Below are 13,538 nucleotides of genomic sequence, written 5' to 3'. Positions count from 1 at the left end.
CTGTATTTATTGAACAAGCATATTTTAGCTCATGTATGCAGTCGTCGAGAGACACCAAAAGCAAGATATTCACGGGTATTTCAACCATTTTAACTTCTCACTAACCGGTGGGACGTTACAAGCTGCTTGATCTTATTTAAACCTGTGCCGTTAAGATTACGTACTTTTACTCTCAAATGCCCATTGATGGAAATAATATTTGGTAAATTTCATCACACCTAAATCTTTGCCTAGCAGTGCTCTCAACTTGCTTGCTGACTTAAGTTAAATCTTGCAGTCTTAATAAACTGTACTTCAAATGTGCATTAACGAATGATGTGTCACTCCCCATTTGCCCAGGCCTTCCTTGTCGTTCCTAGTAGATGAACCTCTCGCTTGTGTAGAACAGAGCAGCGGACGTGCGCTGGGCCCATAACACAGTGGTCTGTGGATCGACACCATGCTCTGCTACTAATTATGAGATGCTTCTATGTGCCTCTACTAGAAAGCACAAGGAGACCTGTGCAAATATGGACTGTACAATTAGAATAATTAATGACTCTAGTATAAATGTTTTTAAGAATTGTTTACAGGACATGACATGGAATGTAATCAGTGAACCAAATAATAAAGTAAAATTTGATATATTACATGATAAATTCATATCAATTTTTCAAAACATTTTTCTGTGTAAGCTAGTCAGAAAAGACAGTAAACAGCCAAGTAAAAACCTGTGGATTACTAGAGGGAGTAAAGTATCTTGTGAAAGGAATAGGGGAATGTACCTCTTGGCAGGTACACGTGGAGGGCCTGCAGTAGCTGTATACTACAAAAAATACACAAAATTACTAACAAAGGTTATTAAAAGATCAAAGAACATGTATATAATGTCAGAAATCAGTACTTCCGACAACAGACTTAAGGCAATACGGAATGTAGCGAAGCAAGTGACAGGACGTTCAGCCACAGTACGACACTGCAGTACTATTGAACTGAGCGGAAACGCTATAAACGATGAGTAACACGTAGCAAATGCATTTAATAATCATATCTTAGATATAGTAGAAAGCATAGGGACAAACAGTTCAAGCTCCAAATCGTACCAGTGTGTTGAAAACGTAGCTTTCATAAAATTCAGTAATATGAATGTATCACCCACTTCTCCTTCTGAAATTAAGAAAATTGTACATTCTCTCGAAAACAAAATTACATCTGATTCTGATGGTGTATTCACTAGAGTACTGAATATTTGTTCCCATGTAATAAGCCTAGTCTTATCTAAAATATAGAATGCATCACTAACTCAAGGCATTTTTCCAGAGATACTGAAATGTGCCATTGTTAAACTCCTGTTTAAGAAAGGTGACAAGAGAGATGTCAATAAGTACCGACCGGGTTCACTGCTGACATCATTTCCCAAAATATTTGAGGAAGACATGTATTCTAGAACAATAATATCATTAGAAAATAACTGTTTGGGTTTCAGAAGGGTTGTTCTACTGAGAATGCCATTTCCACGATCACTCATCAGATTTTACAAGCATTAAATAATAAAATAATACCGGCTGATATTTTCTGCGACCTCTCTAAGGCATTTGACTGTGTGAATCGCAGTATTCTCTTAGATAAATTAACATTTTATGGGCTTGATGGTATAGTCAACAAGTAGATAATGTCGTATATAACCAAAATGCAGGAAGTTGTACGTAGCCAGTCAAGAAGTAGAGTCCAGGGACATAACTCTGACTGAGGAGAAATCATGTGTGGAGTTCCCCAAGGTTCATCCTTAGGTCCAGTACTGTTTCTCATATATGTAAACGATCTTCCATCTAGTATTCAACAAGCAGAATTAGTTGCTTTTGCAGATGACACTAGTTTTGTAATGCATCGAAGCATACAAACAGAAAGAACAGTAATCGTAGACAAAGTTCTTAAAAGTATCATTCACTGGTTTTCTGTGAACGGTCTCACCCTCAGTTTTAAAAGGGCACAACATGTTCAGTTCTGCACATCTAGAGGTACTACACCGATGATAAGTCTAACACATTGTCAGGAAATAATAAATAAGCTGGAAACTTCAAAATTCTTGAGGTGTCCATATTGATGAGAATTCAAATTCAATATTCTGCCATATGTGCGCTTAGAATCATTCCAAATCTTGGGGAGAGACAAATCAGTAACTTGATATATTTCTTACATTTTCATTCAATAACGTCATATAAAATAATGTTCTCGGGTAACTCATCTTTAAGAAAGAAAGTCCTCATTGCGCAAAAACTTGCTATGAGTATAATTGAATAATAAAATGATAATAAAATCGACACACTAGCTGTAAGCAGGCGTTGATATACATAATTGAGGACATGTTGAAAATGTGTGCACCAACTGTGATTCGAACCTGGTATCTCCTGCTTACATGGCAGACGCTCTATCTATATGAGCCACCGAGGGCACAGAGGATATTACGCCTGCAGGGACTTATCCCTTGCATGCTCCCTGTGGGACCCACATTCCCAACATGTCCACACCACTACATTCGTAGTGCTCCTAATAGATGTTTGCTCATCACACTCATTACTCGTGGCAGATTAATGTACTAAGCCACGTACGAGTTGGGACATAGTGTGTGCGTTTGCACAAGAAGGTCAATGGCCGGGTAGCCATATTTTAACTATATATGAAGGTAGTATCTACTACGAGTAATGAATGTGTTGGGCAAACATTTATTAGGCGCACTACGAATGTAGTGGTGTGGACATGTTGGGAATGTGGGTCTCACGGGGAGCGTGCAAAGGATAAGTTCCTGCAGGCGCACTCTCCGCCGTGCCTTTGGTGGCTCAGATCGATAGAGCGTCTGCCGTGTAAGCAGGAGATCATGGGTTCGAGTCCCGGTTGGGGCACATACTTTCAACATGTCTTCAGTGGTGTATATCAACGCCTAGGGTGTCGATTTGATTATCATTTCATTCTAGAGAAGCTGCACGGTCATCAATGGTATCTGTTCTTTCGCGAACAGATACTACCTTCATATATAGTTAATAGAATAATATGTGGTACTCGCCCACGATCGTCTTTGTAGATATCTGTTTAAGGAGTTGGGCATTCTCACTACTGATTCACAGTATATTAATTCCCTCATGAACATTATTTTAAATAATCCGTTATAGTTCAAATGAGGTATATAATTATAATACCAGAAGGAAAAAGACATTCACTACTCCACATTAAGGTTGCATTTAACATAAAAAGGGGTGCACAATGCTGCAATAAATATTTTGATCTTTTACCCAGTGATATAAAGTATCTGACAGACAACGTAAAATTTGATAGTTTGCTATCAAACTGACAAAGATTCTCCTGACAACTCCTCCTAATCCGTCGAAGAATTTCTACTGCTGGATTGTGTAAAAGGTGGTGGGTTTTAATTACTAACTCATATCAGTAGACCTTTTTTTCTTTCTATTAAAAAAGGGAAAAATTAAAACTGTTCAGAATGTAAGTGTATGTACAAATTAATTTGCGATGTTAATGTATAATGAATTGTTCCACATCATTACGATCTATCGTGCAAATGATCCAGGGAACATGTTGCTAACTAACTAACTCGTTTATAGTCATCCGCTGCAGAATGGGTGAATGAATTATGACAATGTTCTCAACCATTCTACGCATTCCTTTTAACTCCATAATTATAGCCATTGTGCAGATTGTACTGTTTCTAAATCTTTGGATCTCACGACTGCCGTCCGGGGTGGCCGAGCGGTTCTAGGTGCTATTGTCTGGAACCGCGCGACCGCTACGGTCGCAGGTTCGAATCCTGCCTCGGGCATGGATGTGTGTGATGTCCTTAGGTTAGTTAGGTTTAAGTAGTTCTAAGTTCTAGAGGACTGATGACCTTAGAAGTTAAGTCCCATAATGCTCAGAGCCATTTGAACCATTTGATCTGACGACTAATCCCTTTCCTGACCATCAATACATGAGGCAGCTTCGTCTTGGTTACGCTGTGGTTGTTCCTTCGCGTTTTCACTTCACAATCACATTACGAACAGCCGAAATGAGCAGGTTTAGAACAGTTGAAGGAAGGAAGATTAGGGTTTAGCGACCCTTTGACAATGAGTAATTTGGAGTCGGAGCACGAGCTCGGATAGTTTCAAGGATAAGGTAGGAAATCGGCCGTGAAACTTCAAAAGAACCCTCGAGACATTTGCGTGGTCCAAGTTAGGAAAATCGGGGGAAACCTAAATGTTGACCATCGGATGCAGATTTTAACCGTCGTCCACGAGAGCGCTAGTCCAGTGTGCTAACCACTGCGCCACGCCTCTCGCTAAGAGAAGCGTTGAAATGTCCTCGATGAATTTATTGCTCAGGTGACATGCAATGAGTGGACCACGTTCGAAATCACTGAACTCTCCTGAACGACGCGTTCTGCTGTTACTCCTTCCCTACTGACAAAAAATCACTCCTCCTTCCCCCCCCCCCCCCCCCTCCTTGTATAACAGTGGCTCCGCCTCTTGTGGCATATAGTGGTTAATTCTCTGTTATATAGGAGTATCACAATACTTTTGATGTTATAGTGTATTTTGTGTGGTCGTACCTAAATAGTGATCATTTGCATTTACAAACAAGTAGTGGGTTGGTTCAAATGGCTCTGAGCACTATGGGACTCAACTTCGGAGGTCATTAGTCCCCTAGAACTTAGAACTAGTTAAACCTAACTAACCTAAGGACATCACACACAACCATGCCCGAGGCAGTATTCGCACCTGCGACCGTAGCAAGTAGTGGGCTACATGCCTATTTGACTTGCTGCACGCCGCGTCCATAGAGTTGCAGCTGTAATGGACAGCTTTGTATTTTCAGGCAGTTCCTCGACACGGGGTTAAATGTTAAAGTGAACTGGTTTCTACAGTCTTACATGAGTACAGGACGTTGTAACAGGCGTCATAATATAAATGAAGAACGTTTATCATCATTGCGTATGAAGTGCTTCAACATGTGACTGTTACCTCAAAGTATGTATAGACTGTATTGTATATCGTGCTTCCATTGAGTAATGTTGCCTGTAACAGTCAACCGATTTGTCTGATACGCGATCAGTCAGGTAGCCACCCATTGCTGACGATATGCTTTTTAAGCGGTAAAGCGTGTCACTGCACTTCAGGAAACTTTGCTACGTCTCAGATGTTGTTGACGATAATTCTTCGTAGACTTACTGGTGCACCGTTAGCGGGAAACTTGCGTAAGTACTTCAGAAAGTAAGTTACGCATGTCGTCTCACGCTAACGCGAGGGCGCAACAACAGTGACGTATTGTCATAAGAGACTACGTGTTCACACAGTTCCGCTGCGTTACGGATAACAGGTGCATCACACTGTGATGATGATAAAATCCCATACTCCTTGACAGAGCATAGGGGATGATGCGGGAGACCCGCACCGTTGTACTAGGCAAGGTCCTAGCGGAGGTGGTTTGCCATTGCCTTCCTCCGACCGTAATGGGGATGAATGATAATGGTGAAGAAGACGACACGACAGCACCCAGTCATCTCGAGGCCGATGAAAATGCCCTGACCCCGCCGAGAATCGAACCCGGGACCTCGGGCTCGGGAAGCGAGAACGCTACAGCGAGACCATGAGCTGCGGACTCACACTGTAAATGTACCCCAAAGTTGAAGTACGAGGGATAGAACGACTCTCGTGGGCAAAACGTCAAAATTGCACACAGTTTCGCCGTGAAATTCTTGTGGTGAAGGGCCAAATGCAATTTCGCTTATAGCTGTGGTGAAATGATGACAACAGTTTCACCAAGGCCGCACAGACTTGGGTGATGGCGATCGGGAAGTCCGGACCCTGCACCATATGAGTTTCATCTTTCCTGAAAGCTGACGAAATATGTGATGGAAAAGAGATTTATTCACAGACGAGGACTTTCACATAGCGTTTCTCTGATGGCTACCTAACCAAGGAGCAGATTTCTATGGCCGAGGAATGAAACGACTTGTTGGACGTCCCGATCTTTGTTTTCAAAGACTCGACGACAAATTTGAAACAAATGGTGTCATGTACCTGTGTCACTTTGAAACGTAAGCTACTTGACGTTTAGCAATCATGTGTAACTTACTTTTCTGTTTACCTGGTGGTGGAGAGATGAAGTAGTTATTAAGCAGTTTGTTTCTGCAGTCTCCTTCGCAGAGGTCTAAGAGAGCCGTAGCGACAAAAGGACAGGTCAGCGTTGCTTTTAATGAAATAAAGTTCAAATCTGAAAGATAATTAGTTCAGTAACATAAGGCAAATAAGACATCAGTATGGAAACTATAACCCACGAGTTATCAGGCGACGCAGACGAAACAGTGGCACAACAGAAAATTGAAGAACAACTTCATGTACGAGTATAAATAGAGAATGGCAACGCAGAGTAGACAAAATTTCGGAGATGAACTGTGAGAATTTTGACACAGATGACATACGTTGCCAACAGCAGAAATTTTCAATTTATTCACAAAGTAATTTTGTATATAAAAACGAAAGAAGAAAACTGAAGTGGATCTGGACAGAATATGGTAGTCTGCAAGTGCAAATGTGAGCTGGATGAGATTAGAAGAATGGTGTTCAATGGGAAAGTAGAAAAAAAATTAAATGCTCTTAACGAAAGCGTGAAATGTTTGCAGAAATTATTTGATCAAATTGAATCTAAATATGAGCAAGGGTTTCACAATCCTCTTTGTCTTCTTTTGCGTTTTTCCGTACCTTATACGGGGTCAGCAATGTTATATGGGTCGAGGCAATGTTAATGGCAGTTTGTGGCCCGATGTCCATCCTGGCGTCGCTAGGACGGAATCTGTGCAGCCTATATGTCTGCGTCAAGAGTAAGTTTATGTTCAAGCGTAAGAACGTTTTCCTAATTGTTTGCGTAGCTTGTATCTGAGGCACGTCTTAGGTGTCAGACAGGTATTTACCTAGGTGAGGGTGGGAAATAATGTTTTAGAATATACAACATAAAATAACATGAATACATTGATGGTCAACTGAGTGAGAATAGAGATTCTTAAATGGTTACATTCTGCTAGTAAAGTTTTGCACAAAGGGATAAAAAAGCAGGCAGCGAAAGTGAGAAGTTCACGTGCGTGGTACGAAAAGAATAATGAAAATTGCGAAGTCAACCACATGACCACTAAAAGAAATCGGTTAACTTTCGTTTACACGACAAATCAAAAAGCTATCAATTCAGCTAAACAGCTTCAATTGGAATAATGACATAGATGGTGGGGAGTGCAAACCAAAGACAGAATTTGCTAACAGGAAACTTAGGAGATACACCAGGTCTACTAAAGAGACACCCTAAATTACAATTGTCCGTCCGCTACTGGAATACTGCTATGTGTTACGAGATCTTTGACAGACAGGACTGAAGGAGGAGGTTAAGTTCAAAGAAGGGAATCTCGTTTTGTCCTATAACGAAATAAGAAAGAGAGTTTCCATAATAAAATTTCCAATCTGCAGCGGAGTGTGCGCTGATATGAAACTTCCTGGCAGATTAAAACTTTGTACCGGACCGAGACTCGAACTCGGGAGCTTTGCCTTTCGCGGGCAAGTGCTCTACCGTGTGAGCTACCCAAGCACGACTCACGCCGAGTCCCCACAGCTTTACTTCTGCCAGTACCTCGTCTCTTACCTACCAAACTTTACAGAAGTTCTCCTGCGAACCTTGCAGAACTAGCGCTCGTGAAAGAAAGGATATCGCGGAGACATGGCATAGCCACAGCCTGGGGATGTTTCCAGAATGAAATTTTCATTCTGCAGCACAGTGTGCACTGATATGAAACTTCCTGGCAGATTAAAACTCTGTGGCGGACCGGGACTCGAACTCGGGACCTGTGCCTTTTGCGGGCAAGTGCTCTACGTACTAAGCTACCCAAGCACGACTCACAGTGAGGTATTGGCAGAAGTAAAGCTGTGCGGACCGGGCGTGAGTCGTGCTAGGGTAGCTCAGTCGGTAGAGCACTTGTCCGCGAAAGGCAAAGCTCCCGAGTTCGAGTCTCGGTCCGGCACACAGTTTTAATCTGCCAGGAAGTTTCAAGAAAGAGAGTGATCAGATATGATACGCAGTTTGGGCTGGCAATCATTAAAAAAATGCTTTTTTCGTTGTTGTGAGATCTTTTCAGGCAATTTCACTCTCCAATGTTCTCCTCCGAAAGCGAAAATTTTTTGTTGACATCCCCACCTTCAAATGGTCCAAATGGCTCTGAGCACTGTGGGACTTAACATCTGAGGTCATCAGCTTCCTAGACTTTGAACTACTTGAACCGAACTAACCTAAGGAGAGTACTCACATCCATGCCCAAGGCAGGATTCGAACCTGCAACCGTAGCAGCAGCGCGGTTCCCGACTGAAGCGCCTAGAACCACTCGGCCACAATGGCCGGCACACCCACCTTCACAGCGAGGAATTATCGTTGTAATAAAATAGATAAATCAGAGCTCGCACGGAGAAATATAAATGTTCGTTGTTCTCGCGTACTGAGAGAGGAACGGCAGAGAATATTGTGAAAGTTGTTCGATGAACCATCTGTCAAGCACATAAGCGTGAATTTCAGAGCAGTCATATAGCTCCAAATGGAGATGAATCAATAAAAATTACACTCATGTGATATTGCAACCTGTAAAATCTAGTAACAAGGAGGAAAAAGTTAAGGAACGATGGAAACAGCTGAAGAGATGCATGGTACAGCAGTGCAAAGACAGATACAGACCACTTAGCTATTGAAGGTAAATGTCTGTTACTACGAACGGAAAGCGAAAATACGAGATTAAACCAGCACTTGGAATGTATGATTTAGTGGTAAGCTTGCTCTGAAAAGGAAATTTGAGCCTGTTAGTGATGTTCATCGCGTTTTTATAGATGAATTCATAAAATTAATACTACCACAGAAAAATGTTTACATTAGATCAATTTCTGGCTGGTGAGTCACGCGGTTGGGTTCATGTTCAAAGAAACTGCCCTGTTTTAAACCCAAAGATCGGTGAAAACAAAAACAGTCCTGTAACAAAGAGAGGTTAAAATACTATACATTACCCTCGGAAACCAAGCGAGGCAAAGCATGTGTATTGTGTGAAAGAGAATCTTGAACACTTAGATACGACATGAGAAGAAAAAGATTTGATTAAGAAACTAAGTTGGGAATGGCTTCAGGATGCCCAAAGAAGGATGAGAATGAATAGCAGCAGTCTGAAAAACTATATTAGTCACGTAGTAGCTTCCAATACTTAGTATCGAGCAGATACACTGAATAACCAAAGAAACTGGTACACCTGCCTAACAACGTGTAGGGCCCACGCGAGCACGCAGAAGTGTCGCGACACGACTTGGCATGGACTCCACTCTGAATTAGTGCTGGAGGAAACTGACACCATGAATCCTGCAGGGCTATCCATAAATCCGTAAGAGTACGAGGGGATGGAGATGTGGGGATGTGCTCTGAAAAGCACGTTGCAGGGCATCGCAGATATGCTGAATAATGTTCATGGCTGGGGAGTCTGGTGCCCATAAAAAGTGTTTAAATTCAGATGAGTGTTCCTGGGGCCATTCTGCAGCAATTCTGGACGTGTGGGATGTCGGATCGTTCTGCTGGAATTGCCCACGTCCGTCGGAATGTACAATGGACATGAATGGATGCAGATGATCAGACAGGATGCTTGCGTATGTGTCACCTGTTAGAGTCGTATCTAGACGCATCAGGGGTCCCACATGCCTCCAGCTGCACACGACCCACACCATTACAGAGCTTCCACCAGGCTGAACAACCCCTGCTCACATCCAGCGTCTATGGATTCATGAGCTTGTCTCCATACCCGTACACGTCCATCTGCTCGATATAATTTGAAACGAGACTCATTCTACTAAGCAACATGTTTGTAGCCATCAACAGATCAATATCGGTGCGGACAAGTCCAGGCGAGATGTAAAGCTTTGTGTCGTGCAGTCATCAAGGGTACCCGAGTAGGCCTTCAACTCTGAAACCCCATATCGATGATGTTTTATTGAATGGTTCACACGTTGACACTTGTTGATGTCCCAGCATTGAAATCTGCAGCAATTTGCGGAAGGGTTGCACTTCTTTCACGCTGAACCATTCTCTTCAGTCGTCGTTGGTCCCGTTCTTGCAGGATCCTTTAACGCCCTTAGCGATGTCGGAGACTTGATATTTTACCGGATTCCTGATATTCATGGTACTCTCGTGAAATTTTCGTACAAGAAAATCCCCACTACATCACTATCTCGGAGATGCTGTGTCCCATCGCTCATGCACCAACCATAACAACATGATCAAACTCACTTAAATCTTGATGTCCTGTCATTGCAGCAGCAGCAACCGAACTCACAACTGCACTTGTCTTATATAGGCGTTGCCGACCGCAGCGTCGTATTCTGCCTGTTCAGCGCCATATTCGGTATTTGAAGACTCATGCCAATACCAGTTTCTTTGGCGCTTCAGTGTAATTTTGACAGTAACCACAATTGTTACAGATCTGGAACGAATACCAAGCCATAAATGCAAACAGAGATTCTGTCTGGTGTAGAAATGTGACTAATGGAGGCTATCGTGGAGTCAATAATCGAAACTAATCGGAAACCTGCTATCCGACTCACTAATTCGTCTCCCGAACGCAAAGTGAAACAAACGGCCCAACGGCCTGGTGTTCCCAGTTTTGTCAAAGAGGAGTGTTAGTTATATTTTGCCCTTGTATCTAGCACAGCATATTTGACAGTGATGAAATCAATCAATTTTTAAAAGTCTGAAATGTAATGGTCTATCTTGGGTCATTAGGAAACAGAGGACTGGCAGGAAACAATATCGAAGTATAAAAAATGCATGAAACTGTCAATAATGAAATCTGATTGCATCCCTATCGATGAGTTGAAAGACCAACACCTTTGGAAAAGGGGATTCGCTAAGGGAAGATGAAACTAACTTCGATGATTGGCATAATTAGGTAAAAGGGTACAGTATGTCGTGCTGAATAACCGAAGAAAGAGGTGAATGACTATTTCGTGACAGAGTGGACAATCGTCAGGAAGAAATTACTAGGAATTTCCTGAAGGAAGGATTTGTAGAAAAAGATACACACATTTTAGAAAGTTTTGCATCACCTCGGTTCTGAGAGTTCCGGAATCTGTACAGAATATTGGAATAAAAAACAACATAAACATAATTTTCACCCCTTTTATAACTCATGAAAACCACACTTTGCATGTTGTAGCACCATACAGCGAGACCTTCAGAGGTGTTGGTCCAGATTTCTGTACACCCGGTACCTCTAATACCCAGTAGCACGTCCCCTTGCTTTGATGCATGCGTGTAATCGTCGTGGCATACTATCCACAAGTTCATCAAGGCACTGTTGGTCCAGATTGTCAAAGCCTTCAACGGCGATTCGGCGTAGATCTCTGAGTGGTTGGTGGCTCACGTCGTCCATAAAAAGCCCTTTTCAATCTATCCTAGGCATGTTCGACAGGATTCATGTCTGGAGAACATGATGGCCGCTGTAGTCTAGCGATGTTGTAATCCTGAAGGACGTCATTCACAAGATGTGCACGATGGGGCCGCGAATTGTCGTCCATGAAGAGGAATGCCTCACCAATATGCCGCCGATTTGGTTGCACTATCGCGTCGGAGGATGGCATTCACGTGTCATACAGCCGTTACGGCGCCTTCCATGACCATCAGCGGCGTACGTCTGCCCCACATACTGCCACCACGAAACAGCAGGGAACCTCCACATTGCTGCACTTGCTGGACTGTGTGTCTAAGGCGTTCAACCTGACCGGATTACCTTCAAACACGTCTCCGACGACTGTCTGGTGAAGGCATATGCGACATTCATTGGTGAAGAGAACTTGATTCCAACCCTGAGTGGTCTATTCGGCATGTTGTTGGGCCCATCTGTACCGTGTTGCATGGTGTCGTGGTTGCAAAGATGGGCCTCGTCATGGACGCCGGGAGTGAAGTTGCGCACCATGCAGCCTATTGCGCACAGTTTGAGTCGTAACACGACGTCCTGCGCCTACACAAAAAACATTGTTCAAATTGGTGGCGTTGCGGTCAGGGTTCCTCCGATCCATAATCCGTAGTTATCGGTCATCCACTGCAGCAGTAGCCCTTGGGCGTCCTGAGCGAGGCAAGTCATCGACAGTTCCTGTCTCTCTGTGTCTCTTCCATGTCCGAACAACATCGCTTTGTTTCACACCGAGAGGCCTGGACACTTCCCTTGTTGAGAGTCCTTCCTGGCACAAAGTAACAATGCGGACACGATGGAACCGCGGAGTTGACCGTATAGGCATGGTTGAACTACAGACGACACTAGCCGTGTACCTCCTTCCTGGTGGAATGACTGGAACTGATCGGCTGTCGGGCCCCCTCCGTCTAATAGTCGCTGTTCATGCATGGTTGTTTATATCTTTGGGTGGGTTCAGCGACATCTCTGAACAGTCAAAGGGACTGTGTCTGTGATACAATACCGATAGTCAACGTCTTTCTTCAGTAGTTCTGGGAACCGGGGTGATGCAAAACTTCTTTTGATGTGTGTTTATGGGAAGAGCTACTGAGACAATACTCATACAAGTCTAGTGTTGACTCACATGTAATGAATTTAGAGTGATCCCAGGAGCTAACAGAGAATGTTTTATCGTGACAAGAGTGTCGCGGTAATTAGACAGTATTAGTGAAAGAAAAAGGGATGGAACGGAGTTCATATGGGTGGAAATGACGCCTTGTGAACTTTAAAATTTCTAAGTTTCTCAAAGTTTATACGGAATAATTTTAAGATGTCAACATACGACATCAGATGTACATTTTTTGATTTAGCCTAAGTCTAAAAGAAAATGTGGTTCAGAAATCTGAGTGATGTAAAGATGCATTAGAAAAGGAAAAAAAGTAAATGTCAGCTCTCAAATGATTCACTACTGTTTTTTGAAAACGCTGCACTTGCAAGACCTATATATATATATATATATATATATATATATATATATATATATATATATATATATATATATATTGTTTTTGACAGAAACAAGCATCTTCACAAATTTTGCCCCTTGTTTGATACGTTCAGAGTACATCTAAAAAAAATGCATTAGTTTCAGAGCTTATATCTAACAGTGACAATGAAAAAATAGTTACTCAACTACCTCTCAAATGATGGGGAAAATATTTCTTTATTGTTGAGCGTAGTTGGACATTCTTTTTCAGAAAGGAGAGAGAACTATTTGCCTTTGTTTCTATATTTCATGTGAACAGTAGTAACTTGTAAACATCTGTAAGTTAAAACATAACAGTGAACAGAAATATCTATTCAACAAAAATATGTAGTTCAAAGTTGGCCGGTGCTTGTCCAAAATGCAGTTTTAAAGGAAGAATGAGAGACGTGTAATTAATTTCGTCGCATCTACTTTCGTGTTGTGCATCCGCTCACTGACAAAGTATTTCCGTATACAGCAAACAATGCCGTACCATGTGTGGCCTGTGACCTGTGGAGCTTTCGCTGGCGTTAAAGGTTAACT

Source organism: Schistocerca serialis, chromosome 2, assembly GCF_023864345.2.
Source record: "Schistocerca serialis cubense isolate TAMUIC-IGC-003099 chromosome 2, iqSchSeri2.2, whole genome shotgun sequence".
NCBI lineage: Eukaryota > Metazoa > Arthropoda > Insecta > Orthoptera > Acrididae > Schistocerca > Schistocerca serialis.
The sequence above is the reverse complement of the archived record's forward strand: the minus strand, read 5'-3'. Positions refer to the sequence as shown.